We start from the raw sequence: 15,185 nt of genomic DNA, 5'->3' as shown, positions 1-15,185 counted from the left end.
GCAGCATAGGAAAGGTCAAAGACTAGTCTTAAAAACATCTTTAATGTAGCCACAGCTTGGAAAGATAAAGCAGTTTTGTCGTATGCTGCAGGGTGCTGCACATCCGTTTGTCCCAGGAGGAGAGGAGGACTCTAGGCTTTTTCATCCCATTAGTTTAGGCATGGACAATTTGGCCAGAGCAGTCTATGAAGCTGCTCACCTCCCCGGTCCTGGAGTGTCCTCCCCTGTGTCCTGTTTTCTGCATGGGCAGGAGCCTGGGCTCCTCGCTGTTCCTCTGCATGTCCGAGCTTTCTTCTGAGGGAAGCCAAAGTCCATGGATCGGCTATTGTAGGCAGCTTCTCTTTGGATATGCAACTCTTCCTCCCCATTTCAGCTGTGCAGCGAACACGGACCAGGCAAGGAGTGGGCAACGGGAATTACTCAGACTCCTATTGGACTTTGAATGCTGTAGGAGTATTGAGGCTATTTTAAGCAGCTATAATAGCTGGTCTGAAAACAGTCCTCTGCTTCTTTCATCGCATATGCAGTGTGATATTACTCTTCCTCTTCCTCCTTGAAGCACACTGGCGAAGTATTTCCTGATTGCAAGGTGTTCTTATTAACAGACAGACAGTCTATATTATTCAGCTACACACTGGTACTTTCTTGGTAGAAACATGTTTATGTGTGCGCACAAATACTGAGAAAAGTAGAAGAAATATAACTCGTGAAAATCACTGGCGAAACTCACTTGCTCTTTTAACAAGTCGGAAATGAAAATATAATGTGATACACAACTCATTAATTAATTACATCTTTATGCCAATTTTTATTAGATGTTTTTATTGGATTAGGAATTACATTTGGAAATTATGTTAAAATATAATAGTGTTTGCCTATTCTCACAGTAGATATAAAATTTAAATAGTCTTACTTTAATATGTATTTCTTGTATAATTTAGCTTTTGCCATTTGGCAAACTCTTTGCAGTCACACATTTGGCATAAAATCAAGTCTAACTCTTTGCCGTCAGAGATTAATGATCTGTCCATAAAGTTTCTTTACTGTATGTTTAAATTCCTTAGCATCAAGTGCTTCCACTTACCAATGTTACTTTAGCACTTTGTAAATGACATTAACAAATAACAGTCATTTTATGGTGATTTTGCGGCACAGCTAGTAACTTCAGTGTTGCTATCTCTTCTTCTTTCTTGCAATTAAAAGAAATATTTTAATCCAACTGCTACATCTGTCAAAGAGCTGTCAAGAAGAAATGGCTAATAGGAATATCCTCTGAATATGCTTTCGTACCCTCTGAAAGAATCTTATCACATCTATGGATTTAGCAAACATGCACTGTCAGTTGATCTAGGAAGAATTAGCACTGTCATGCAAGGTTTTTCGTTGATTTAGACAGTGATCAAGAGAAGACTCTGTACCACTACTGTTTTTCTTTTTTTCTTCCAGCCACAGAGAGTCTCTGTTCTCAGACGAGGTCTGTGTGTCAATTCACAAAAAGGGAAGGCATCTCTGGTGTCACTGTGTAATGTTCAGTTTTAATAAATATTTAACTGATTCAAGTCTTTACCACTGTTAAAATGCAGCATGGTATATCATATTGGATATCTGATACTTGGAAATTTTAGTTGTGTGAGGAATATAGCAAAAAATAGGGAGAAATTCAATTTTATTGTTAAAGTAAAATTTTAGCATAGCTGACTTCTCTAATACAAATACAAGTTCTCTTGACTTCATCTGATTTTTTTTCTAAATGAAAAATTGGCTCCGTGGGCTCATTTTTTAATTAGTCTGATCAGATCTACCATATTCTAGTTGAAGCACAAGACAGATTAATTGTATTTAATTTAAAGCCTCCTTCTAGAAGTAATTGGCTGCAGTTTTCTTTGCTTCCAGTTTTTATACAGATATGAATCCTTTTATCCATTGTCAAATAATTTTCATGCATCACCTGTGAAGACTCATGCAAGCAGTTCATGCTCTGTTTCACTGAGTCAGTGATGCCCTGCACCGGTCAGGATCAACCCAATGTCTGGGTCAAAAGTTAGGATAATTTCTTACAGCACTACACGTGTGCACAAGCATCTATTCATTGGCAGGGAAAGGTGCATGTCTGTGTGTTTTTTTTTTTTTTTTTAATTGACAGAATCTCTTTGTAAAACATTTATAGCAGTGCAATCACATTATACTGATAATGTAGTTCAGTTCATCTTTTTATGCCCTCGTTAATGCTATTTAACGTTAAAAAATAATGCAATGCAGTATTTGAATTACTTATTATGTGTTTAACTTCTTATACATCATACACATACTTCACTATTTTGGAAGTTTATGGTTTAGTTGTACTGAAATTGCTCTGTAACTATCCACTTCGATAGAGGCATTGAATATCATAGTTTTAAACCTGAAGTGAAAGTAGATGGCTGGTTTGCTGCATTTTAAAATAATCTTTATTCTACTGTGTTGATCCTACAGACTTACATGCAGCTACATCTGCTGTTGAATGCTATTAATTTTTTAATGGAATATTTTTCCTTGCCTTTCCATTTCTCATTCATGCAACCAGATGGTATTTGCAGGAGACGCTTTTATTTCTCAGATATTTACACAGACTTGTCTTTTGATGACTACTTATGAGAAGAAACAAATGCCAGGGTCTGAAAGGTGTCTACATAATGTAGCTCCATCAAAAGAGAACAAAACAGGGAGACTCTCGGAAAGCAGAGATTATCTGAAAAATTGCAAGTGTACTGCAGAGAACTAATTGTGATTATAGATCATGCTGCTAGAGAGAAACAGCTATCACCATCAGGGCTCTGACAGTAATTAGAAATAAGAAATAAGTAAAAAAGTAGTAAGAAGAATCCTGCATGCCTGTAAATAGATTGTACCTACAGCTTCCTAGGAGGATGCATTGTCGCTTTTATTCTGCCTGGGATACAGCCACATGAATTGAGCTGCCCCAAAACAGAAAACTCAAAGCATAAACTTGAAACTAAGAGTGTTAAGGAATTGGTGCAGCAACAAACAAGCTTCCCAGAAATAGTTTGATTTTTACAAGGAAGAAATTACTCTGGTTTGGCATTGGGAAAACATTTTGATCAGCATAAAAGATTCACCTCTGACTGAAGGGTTGCATCATACAGTCAAAATTCATTTGCCTAAAGCCATCTAGAATTTTCCCAGGATATCCTACTTATACCTTATAGCCTTACAAATGAGGAAACTTACTCAGGTAATGTCTACCACCTGGTGAAATCCCAGCTCTTCAAAATTAGCTGCAAAACTCTCTTTGGAATCAACAGTACCACGATTTTAACTACAGGATATACCATGAAAAATGAGCTAGCCTGTTAAAGCATGGCATTCTTAACACCTTTCATTTCGGATTTCACTGGACCTCACACAAGCATGACTGATGGAATGGAATAGCTTTAATTAGCTGTCAGAAATACATTTCTAACATGCTTTCTGGAAAATGTGCTTTCAAGGAAGCGTACATTTTTGCTACATTTTTCGTTATATGTGTTATTTGTGCAACAGTGCTCAATATAGCAGTACACGAACAGTATTTTATTCTTTTAAGGTTTTATTGAATAATTTTTCTGAGGCTCTTAAGTAGCTTCCAATATATTTAGGAGGAAACCCTGGACTTTCTGAAGTCAACAGAATTGTACTACTGGTTTGAAGAGGGACAGAGTATCATTCTCGCTATTTGAAGTATTATGCCTGCTTTTACATAAACGTAGACAGGCTACTCCAGTAACTTCCTACTCTTTTGTGTTAGCACTTGTATCAAACATTGAAGAAGCACTAACAGAAACAGCGCTGAGCTCACTACACATTTCCTATGAGTATACATAGTGAGATGTAATTCACATGCTAAATTTGAAAAATTAATTGTATGTAAGATTTTAAAAAGCACTTCATATTAGATATACCTGCTTCCTTGGAAACCACTAGAATTTTTACTTTGATATCCTTTGGAGCAGGGTTAAGTGCAAGGTTGGGTGCTTCCAAAGGTTCCAGATTGCCACCAAATTGGCATAGGATACAGCTCCATTCTCTCTGATGTTGACAGAAGACCTTTTGTTTATTCCAGTGAAACTTAGCAGTTATGTCACAAAACTTACAGTGGCTCTGAATTATATAGGTATTGCAGGCTGAAGTTTTAGTGATTTGTAGGATACAGAGGATAAAATGTTGATCCATTTTCAGTGAATAGTATTTTAGAAGTAATTATATAGACTTCATTGGAACTAGATATATGGTAGTTTACTACTGAATATGAGTAAGGATATTAGAATCTGCTCCAAAGAGAGAAAAGAAAACAATATTTACCCTGTAAAGTGTACAGAAGTACTGATTACATTAGCCAACTCAGACACTAACTTTCTCCCCATAAATATATGCAGCATTACATAGAGAAATGAATAGCACAAGTTTGAAATTGCCATTGCTAAGTTCTGTTTTTACCCAGAAACATTGGTCAAAATGAACATTTAAAATACATAAAGATTACTTTACTCTTTTTAGTGGAGCTGAGAAAAGTGGCATGTACAACTATTGCTGTTATGGATTATGGCTTGTAAAAATATTATGGAATGAACACAGTCATTTAACTGCTTTTACTACTTCTTGTTGCATTATGTGAATTTCATTTAGGTATGTTTCATTTACATAAAATTCATGTAAAATTTCCATTACACATGTTAAACTTATGAAAACACTGTCTTATTCAAGATAATTATTATTTTTTCTTTACATATGAAGTCTATTTTAGCTGCATTGGAGCTATTTAATTTACTAAGTATACCCCATTCCTTGTACCTGCATATGAAATGTAACACTGACTCTAGTGCTCAACTAATGATGCTTTGTTTGTGAAAAGCTGTGCTTAGCTAGCCTTCAGTCCGCCCTTAGATATCTTCCCATGCTTTTCTGCGGTTTTCCCACCTCCTGTAATGTGTGGTCTGATGTTTCTTTTTAATAGGCTTGAAGATTAGCCAACAAATGCCTGAAAAAGAAAAAATATATATGTATATTCTTAATATATGTAAAGACTCTTGGGCATAGTCGTTCAAAAGATTCTATTGAAACAGCAAGGGAAATTGGAATTGAGTCACAGATAAATGAAGTTACTTGAATTTTTCCATCACCTAAATTACCCAGGAGGAGGGTCAGAGTGCTGCTTCATTGCTTCATCCCTAAGACAAGATGAACTCAGAATGCAGGTTTCTAAATGTAAGCTGAAACATCACATGTTGCTCTGGGCAACACATCTTCTCAGTTTCTGTATTGCATAACTCCACATTCTCCATATGCCCCATCACCATTTAGCTTTTTAGTGATTTAGACTCAGTCTGAGCTTTGTCCAGATATCCAGAGAGGCCCAGTCTACCATATCTCTTGAGAAGACACAGAAAATGCTGCACATACATAAACATATGTTTATGTTCTCTTCTGGAGAAGAGAAGATTGAGAGGCGATCTCATAAACGTGTATTAGTATCTGAAGGGGGAGTGTCAAGAGGACGAGGCCAGCCTCTTCTCCGCGGTGCCCAGCAACAGGACAAGAGGCAACGGGCAGAAACTGAACCACAGGAAGTTCCACCTAAACCTGAGAAAAAACTTCCTGACTGTGAGGGTGACAGAGCACTGGAACAGGTTGCCCAGAGAGGTAGTGGAGTCTCCTTCGCTGGAGATATTCAAAACCCGTCTGGATGTGATCCTGGGCAATATGCTCTAGGTGACCCTGCTTGAGCAGGGCGGTTGGACTAGATGATCTCCCGAGGTCCCTTCCAACCTAAACGATTCTGTGATTCTGTGATACATGTAGGTAAACAGTTGTTACCTTTGAAGGAAATTTTTATGGGAGAACACAGTGTTAGTGGTTTCCCTACTTCCAAAATAGCAGACTTACTAACATATCCAGAAAGCAAAAGACCTATATTCAGCCCCATCTTGACCTGTGAAGATTTAAATCTGCAGCTCCCTGAACACTGCCCTAATAACCAACGGCTAAAGATTATGACTGGCAGTTCTTACACAGAGCTTTAGGAGCCAAATATTTTATCATCTCCTTCCAGATCTTATTGTTGATCCTTTGTCTCTTGTTTGCTAAATAAATATTTCATATACAAATAAACAATCTTGTATGGAAAAAGAACACATTAATAAGAATACTGTATTGGAGAGCTGATTATATTGCCTTTCTGGCGGCTAATGAGTCCCATACCTTTGGTCAACAGGACAGTGATAATAACGATAATAATTAATAGTTTTCTTTCATTTTGCACTTTTTATACCATGAAGTTCATTCATCCCCCAGATAACTAATGTGCTAGTAGAGCCAGAATGTTTACAGAAGGCACGTTAGCGAAGGGGTAAGTTTAGTGGAGGTCAGGGATCATTTCAGAATATCTACAGAAGAAATGTTGCACCGGCTTTGGTTCCTGTTTAGCAAAACATGTAATTAGCTGCTTTTACATACAATTTATAAACAGAGGTCATGAGAGTCTTTAAAGTTTATCATGCCCTTTATTGTTTTTCTGTACAGAAGTGAAAAAGAGCAGTTTAGTCCCCCTATAAAGACACATATACTATGCAAGTCAAAAGCTTCTGGACAGAGGCAAATGTTTCACCTCTTGAGAACTGTAGGTCTCAGACTCTTATGTGTTTTAACGACATTAACTCAAGGGGCTAAGTAAGGCTGGCTGAGCATTCAAATCCCATGTAAATAATCCTTTAGAAGTGAAATTCCCTAACAATCCAAGTGGAATTCAACGGATTTTGTCTTTGAAGAGACTATCTATTCGCAAGATCTAGTCTATTAACGTAGCGCGTGTTAATTCAGTTCTTAAATACTTGTAAGAACTTAATATTTTAAAATATTTTCCACAGCTTAAATCACACAGAAATGAGCCTGTTTCTATTCCTTCCTTTGCTCCTGTAAAACTGAAAATAAATGCAGAGGGAAGAAGTCGCAGGCATGAAGGAAAATCCAGTCTTCTATCGACAGCAGTTATCTTGGAGGAAGATTTGTGAATGTGCTAGTTTTGTAAGGTTTTTTAAAAATTCAGAAACTGATAGCACCGGCTAGAGCCAGGCACGATGCAGGCAGGTGCTGAACAAGCTTCCCCAGCTCAGCTCCTGCCAATGCACGTCCCCCTGACCTGCAGCGCTGCAGCTGTTCCTCTCCGTGCCAAGTTGTGTGGTGGTGGTTTGGGGATTTGGAAAAACACATTCTCCGCACAAATACGTTTCAGGTCTCCAAAGGGCAGTGAATTAACCCACTGTATCACTCCTAGCGTAATGAATTTTTAAATTGCTCTTTCTAAGCACAAAAGCCTCCTGTTTTTTTTCTACAGGGCACAGCAGTGAGCGTCCTTCCTTTCACTCTCCTTCTAAATCACTGCTTGCGTTTTGATCTTTGCAGTTTTGCTGGAATATAGTGCTTTAAAAGATAAGCATACCTTTCTTATAGAAAGAATGCTTTTCTTTGAACCATAGTTATTAAATTAACAAGGTGAGAGAGGAAATATTGTAATAACTCAAGGGTAGACTCTCCAGCCTTTGAAGCAGAGATGAGCTCTCTGTGGTGTTGGTGATCTAAGTTTGTGCCAATAGTGGAGGTGCTGGAAAGAGGTGTTCATCTTAACCGACTGTTAAAAGGGTGCTGACCTCATTAACCGGTTTGATGCGTGAATGGCAACGCTGCACATGAGTCCTGGGCGACTGTGTTTCGAAAGATATCTCAGGTTTCTCAGTCGAGGTTGCACTTTTTAGCTGCAGAGTCCTGATTCAGAAGCAGCCTTCAGAGAAGGCACAAGACTTCAGCTCGTTGCTGGGAGTGTTCTGGAAGGGTCATAAGAGGGAGTTATGATGATTTAATAAACTGCCAGGAAGTCTACTGACTCACTGGTAACTACCCCTATTCATGTTCTTTATCTCTTTCCATCAGAAGTTTTAAATTACTATATTTTAGTCAGAAACGAAGTGTGCTCACTGTGGGTGTGTGGTAAGTTACTTGGGCTTAGCTGGCATGCAGTAACCAGTTATGCCAAAGGCTGATGGTTGTACGTCCATATGCAAATACCTGTACACCCGTATTCGAATGCATCACCCTGCTGATGAAAATGATCTCCAGTTCTAAGAATTTCATTTCTTTATTCTGTGATAAAAGAAAGATGAATCACTTAACAATATGAATGTAGGTACCACTAAATATTTCTTACAGGAATTACATAGTAACAAAAATATGAGGTGTTCCTTCCTCAGAAATTTCATTAGTAAATAAATATCTAGATACTTCTCTACAGTACACCAGTACAGAACTGATTATTTGGTTCTATACCTAATTTTTAAACTATTTTGTTTTAAATATGTTATGTGGTCACTCCGTAGAAGCACTGCTGTGATTTCCTTCCTCTGACAGGGATGCTTACAGGTTGCACATACTAACTGCTCATCCTGGTCCCTTCGAACGTGTAGGTATGGAAAAGGGGTACCTTAGTTACATGAATACATTTAAGCTAGTAATTCAGAAAACTCTTAAGGAGATACGTATTTTGCTTATTACAGTTTCTTACTAGAAAGCTCACTTTCTGATTTATAGACAATATATAATAAAGAGACTTTTAATATGAACTTTTTTTTCCATTTCCTTAGGCAAGCGTTATCAAAGGATGAGTAGGAAAGGAATATGTGTAAGATTTTTGCTCATTTTCTTGAGGACCAGGGGAAGTTAGGTCAAAAAACCCCAACACCTTTCTTCCTTCCCTCCCCCTAAAGGAACAATTAATTTTGCCCTTTCTCTAAAAAGAGAGGATTATTCTTTTTCTTGACCCTTTGTTCTCATTTTTTTGAGCGAATGTTCTGTTTATTTCATATTGAATATATATGATCTAATTTTCTCCCTAAAACTAAAGGAGGATGCTAACATTAAGAAATAATAAACTTACTAGAAAAGGGAACAGGAAGAAGGAATGTTGAGCAATTGATGTATTTTACAAAGTTAATATTTTCCAAGTACACAGGCCCCATCAAAGAGACAGAGAAGGGCATCTTAGTCATTTTGTAGAGTTCTTGGTTTCATTAATAGCTTTAGTCACTTGCTGTTAGGAATTTTTTTCAGAAGAGGATCCATATTTGGTGATGTTTGGTAGAATTAGTTGAAAGCCTGAAACTGAAACTGAAACTGAAACTGACGGAAGTAACAGCCTGTACATGGACGAAGTTTTAAATGCTAAGACTGCTTAGTATTTTGATAATGTCAAAATGTGGAAATAGATATGGCGAAAAAGAAATTCTTTATCTCCCATAACAAATGTTTTCCTGAACATAGGTCATTTTCCATTGGGAAAAGGAAAGGAAAGGAGTTGAATACGACAAAGATGAATGAATGAATGGTATGAATTAAGGTGCATGAGTCTTTAAGAAACAGTGGATGATCCCAGGAGGGATTTTTGGAAGTGGAAGAAATTAGACCATCTATCTTCCCAAAGGAAAGTACAAATTTCAGGTCTGAGGTGTGCCACAGAGATGAGGGTATTCCACCACACCAGAGGAAAACTTTACCCTGAAAAGCTTATGATCTAAAATGAGCAACAGGCAAAGAGAGGAGAGGAGAGGAGAGGAGAGGAGAGGAGAGGAGAGGAGAGGAGAGGAGAGGAGAGGAGAGGAGAGGGGAGGGGAGGGGAGAGGAGAGGAGAGGAGAGGAGAGGAGAGGAGAGGAGAGGAGAGGAGAGGAGAGGAGAGGAGAGGAGAGGAGAGGAGAGGAGAGGAGAGGAGAGGAGAGGAGAGGAGAGGAGAGGAGAGGAGAGGAGAGGAGAGGAGAGGAGAGGAGAGGAGAGGAGAGGAGAGGAGAGGAGAGGAGAGGAGAGGAGAGGAGAGGAGAGGAGAGGAGAGGAGAGGAGAGGAGAGGAGAGGAGAGGAGAGGAGAGGAGAGGAGAGGAGAGGAGAGGAGAGGAGAGGAGAGGAGAGGAGAGGAGAGGAGAGGAGAGGAGAGGAGAGGAGAGAGCACCTTGACAGCTGTGACACAAGCAGGTGGTAAAGCAGGAACGAGGTGTTCTCCTAGTCCCTGTCGCTGCTTTGCCCCCTGAGTCACAGTAGCCAGATTACCCACATGCCAGGAGATGACCATGGAGCAGCTGTGCTATGGGATGAGCCTATCCAGCCCCTCACCTTTCTTCGCTGGTGCTGCCTCACAGCTGGCAATGCAGAAAGCTGAGCAGCTGCGGGATTCCTCCTGCAGCTGCTCATATCTGCTTATTCACCTCCTGGAACTCATCCTGTGCTCTTGTGAGGAGAAGGGCTTGCTCTCGGGTGACTTTAGAGGCACAGGAGGCTTTGAAAGTGACCCATAGCTGTCATCCCACCAACAGCTGTGAAAGATATGGGCCAGTCTAAGCAGGTAATTAAATCTGGAAGAAGTTTTAAAACAGGCTTATGTCATTTTCCCAGTTCTGGGTCTAATTCAGCAAAGTGCCAAGTGCCTAAGCAATGAGTCTGAACACATAGAATTAACTAAATTTGATTCATTTATATTATCTCTTTACATCTGATGAAAGCAGCATCTTAGCTATACAACCTCAAGCTAACATAACCTTAAAATAGTTTTGTATACACAAAGTACTAAATAATATTGCAAAGTATGTTAGCTTTCTTAACTTAAACTAACAGATGAACATTATTTGCCTTTTCTGTGTAAACAGAACTAGCCCTTCAAGAGGTCTGCACTGAAATTCACTTGGCACAACCTAACATCCACTCCTTGCTTTGCTTATGTGAGCTGCGACAGACTCAGACGACGACTCTCACAGGCCCTCAAAAATTCCTTCCTCCAATATCTTCCAATTTACCTATTTTAATATTAAAGATATATCATATTCATTAATTACAACTCTAACTAACTCCATATTAAGTTGCTACGCACAAACTCTACGGTTTAAACTCAGACTTTTCCAAAAGCAAAGGTCATGAAGACATACAATGTGAATAATATCATAATGATATACATAGGCACTTCCTAATTCTGTGCAAAATCTGAAATAGTCAGTTGTACTTGACATTCTGTGAGATCAGGAAGATCTAAAAGAGAAAAACTAGTCCTCTGTTTTGATGGCTATAAAATATCTGACCAGAGCATCTATCTTGCTGAGCAGTTGCATCTGATTTTTAGCTTCTCCATGTGTTTCTTCTGTCTTCTTATGCTTCCTTTATAAGCTGTTTAGAGGAGGGAATTGTCTTTTCACTTCGTTTTTCCACAGTACCTAACACTGAGGTTCTGAGGTTCTACTGTAGACATACAATAGAGAATAAAATCAACTTACTGGATCTAAGTATCATTTCCTCAATGCTGTCAGAATGCAAACTACTAAAACACTGTCTCATTGCAGTATACTGGACTGTAGCAAAAGGTGAACATCGTTAACAGGATTCTCTATAAACACTATTTCACATGCCTGGCTCCTATAAATTATCTTTTTTTTTTTTTTTGCGGAAAACATTCTGAAAAGGCTCAATAAAGCGATTTGTTGTTTGTTAACTTCAAAAGCAAATGGATATTTGTGTATATGAGGAAGGAGGTTAATTATTTTTTCTACGTTGCAAGAAAGAAACAAGATGTATGAATATCTTGCTGCAGGCAGTGATATAGAACACTTTAAATCCCCCCGCTGTCATGGAGAATTATTTTTAAATTCTTGCAAAATATTGAATCTTTTTATAATAACTTTTGGAGAATCAAATAAAATGGCTTTAATCAGCTCGTAGGTAAGCATACTTTTTTAATAGTTGCATCAAATAGAAGAAAATTTGATAATAAGTAGCTCCTCTTAGAAGATAGATATGTCTTTAAAGATAAAATATCTCAGAGGATCTTAGAAACCCCTAGAACTCTGACTGCTCAGGCAAATTCAGCATCACTAAGGTCTACTAAAAGCTTCTGAAAAATAGCATCAACTAAAACCACAAAGTAACTTCCTGACGCTGTCACTTTGAAACTTGGAAGGTACTTTTAAAACTCGATCTGGCCCCCACCGGGGTCAAAATGTGTTTTATCTTTCCCTTCTGTGAAATTAGAAGCATCTTCTTAGCATAAAGTGCTAGTCTGTATTCATGAGAATAAAATGAATGTTAGTATCTTACCTTATACAGCCGAAGTAGCGGCAATGCTTGCCTGATAAATTTGAAACAGTTTTGTAGACAACTGAAGCAGGTGCATGGTCTTTATAGGCTAATGAAATAGTTGCATATTGTAACTTCTGGAAGCATAGACCTTCTTTTAGCATATATCTTCTATTCTAGAGATTACCTGAGGTAATGTCTACCATAGACTCTTTGTACAGAGGTCAGTTATAAACAATGTAGAATCAGCTGAAAATATGTAGACTTTTATGTTAGGAAGGTAGTCAGCAGGAAAGACAATAGCAGAGAAGCAAGACACTCTGAACAATTGAATTTTATGATATCATTCATTCTCCTGGAAATCAGTAATACTGGATGAAATTCATCTCATAACTTCAGCAGTCCAAATTTTGGGTAGCCAATAAAAGCTAATGGTCTAGGTTCCTTCTTTTGTCAAACCGTGCTGGTTAGCTTCCTCTAAATTACCTGTCTCTTCCCACTGACAGTAGGGGAAACATAGAAGACAAACCTAGACTGGAACGGTAACTCTGAGATGGCCAAAGATGGATAAGATGAATCCTTCCCTTTTGGATTCTGCAAGCTGAAAATACTAGAGCTGTATTCATTAGAATATTTAGTTATTTTCCTCCTAAAATTGTATCTAATGATCAGTGAAGTCAATGGGAAAATTTCTACCAGTTGCAATGGCTGCCTACGATGGCCCTTAATTGCTGCGTTTATGTATCATTGTCAATAATAGACAATCTTTATAGCAGAGATTATCGCTGTGCTCTACTGAGGGTGAAAGGCAGCCTTGAACACAGAACCCAGGAACCCAAGAGGTTTCCATAGGATGGCATCAATTACCTCTTTAGGCAAAGCAGTAACGCAACTGAAGCCATGACGTGTGCCTTGTTTACATAAGCTTATTTTAAAAGTGGGATCAGCTAAGGTCTTACCAATGCAATGCATACTTTTAAGCCCTTGTATGTGAAGAACTCAGAATGGTATACTGAGCAAAACAGTTTTACACTGAGTAAAAACAGGCCCCAACACTTTACAACCTGTGTGAATTTGTGCATTAACACTTTAAAAACAGTTGATTAGTACCACTGAACTAAGAAACTTGTTTAACTAATGAAGCTTTAATAGGATATGTTTTTCTTTCTGTAAATCTCTACTAATCTTATAGCAGATGAACTGGTGGCTCAGCAGTGAACGAATAAGTTACTTAAGGATGAGCTATGTGAACCTATTGACAACCACATTCTACCACTTGAAGCAATTAGATATGTTAAGGTATGAAAGGTATTTAAAAATATAGATTTCATTTATTGTTAAGCCGGTCACTAGTTTTGCAGTTTCTTGGGTAAGAGGATGTGGGTTGCACATAGAGAGCAAGCAGAGATAACGAGAAGAGCAAAGAAGCAAAGTCATTTGTGAGATAAGAGCGAGCCTAAGAGTTAACAGCAAATGTAATCGACCTTCCAAAGAAGTAGCATCTCGGGAGGAACGATAAACACAACATAGTACGCAACAAACATTTGCACCCTCGACAAAATAAACTACAAGAACATGGTCAGGGAAATGCAAGAAGATGAATTACAATTTAAAATTAAGCTCTCTCTTCTAAGATTTTAAAAGTAATTAGCACATAAAACACATGGCCATTAGCCAAGGTAAGTACTATAAGTTATCAGTGTGTTATGGGACATAGCATAACTGACACTAGCAGCAGAGAGGCTGGAAAAATATTAAACTTTCAAACTGTTCAGAATGAACTGTTGCCTTTGATGACATTTATGATTTCTGGTGAGTGTTCTGAAAATGGCTAAAATGTCATGTATATTATATAGTGTATCTCTGTTAAGATATATGATTTAGTTTCAGTAGACCAAAGTCCCTGCTTTTGAAGTCTGCAATATAATATTCAGAAGTTGAAGGAGCAGCTTGCAGTTGCCAGCATTGCATTGTAACATTTGTAACTGTAAACATGTTTTTTCAAAACCTCAAGCACAAACTTATGCTATTTTTTCAGTTTAGGACTGGCTCAACCCCCAAGGATAATGCTGCCCTGGTATACCTAGCCTCGCTCTCCTAACGACGGAGAATGTTTTCACGATTAAAAGCTTTTTCCTATATACCTTCCTATATACTTTGCCAATTATTTTTTTCTCTGTGACGCTGAACTCTTTGCTTTTGCTATTCTTCACTAGATTTCAGCAAGAAAATGAATTTTGCCAGACCAGTAGAGCTCTGTGGCTGTACGCTCTTTAAAGTGAATTGACTTGTGTTTCAGAAGCTGAACAGTCAAAGGAATTAATCTCACATTCTCAGGGTACATTTCAGAGTAAAAGTGGTGAAAACACAACATTAAAGCAGCAAAGAAGGGGACCCAATTTAGAGGCAGGAAGCCAGATGTTAATTAATAAAACCAACATAACAGGGCTGTTTGGCTGGCTGAGAACATTCTCTCAGCTGCCTGTTTGTAGGCTGCTCCCTAGTTAATCAGTTCTGCTGCATTAGATTTCTTTAAAAGAAATTTTCTTCCATGGTTGCTTAGAGCCCTGTTGAATGGAGCTGAAAGCTCTGTAAGGGCTGGTGAGCCGGGCCAGCCAAAGTAATTTACAGAACGTTACAACTCTACTACTACCTCCGCCACTGCTCAGTTTACATCTGCGAATGCCCCTGCCTCTTTCGCACAGACAGACAGTCTTGTTGGATGCGCTGGGCTCGCTCAGATAGCTCTGCGCTGGGAGCAGCGAGGTTTCGCTCTTCAGGCTAACATAGTACAACCCCCGGCGCACGGTGCAATAGTCCCAGTGTGACCGTGTTGCTTCTCCTTTATCTCCATCTGTGTAGCAGGGATTGAATCAGGGTAATTATAAGTGACTATTTGAAGCAATATACTTTAAAATTATTGACTTGCCCTTAAGTTCCTATCACTTAATTTTCCCAGGAACGAAGTTCGTAGTTTATATTATTTCAGTCAAAAGAATGCATTGCAACTGTTCACTGAAGAAGTCAGCAAAGGGGAATTTAAAAGTTTATTCATCAATA

Source organism: Struthio camelus, chromosome 3 (genome assembly GCF_040807025.1).
Source record: "Struthio camelus isolate bStrCam1 chromosome 3, bStrCam1.hap1, whole genome shotgun sequence".
Taxonomy (NCBI): domain Eukaryota; kingdom Metazoa; phylum Chordata; class Aves; order Struthioniformes; family Struthionidae; genus Struthio; species Struthio camelus.
Note: the sequence above shows the minus strand (reverse complement) of the source record.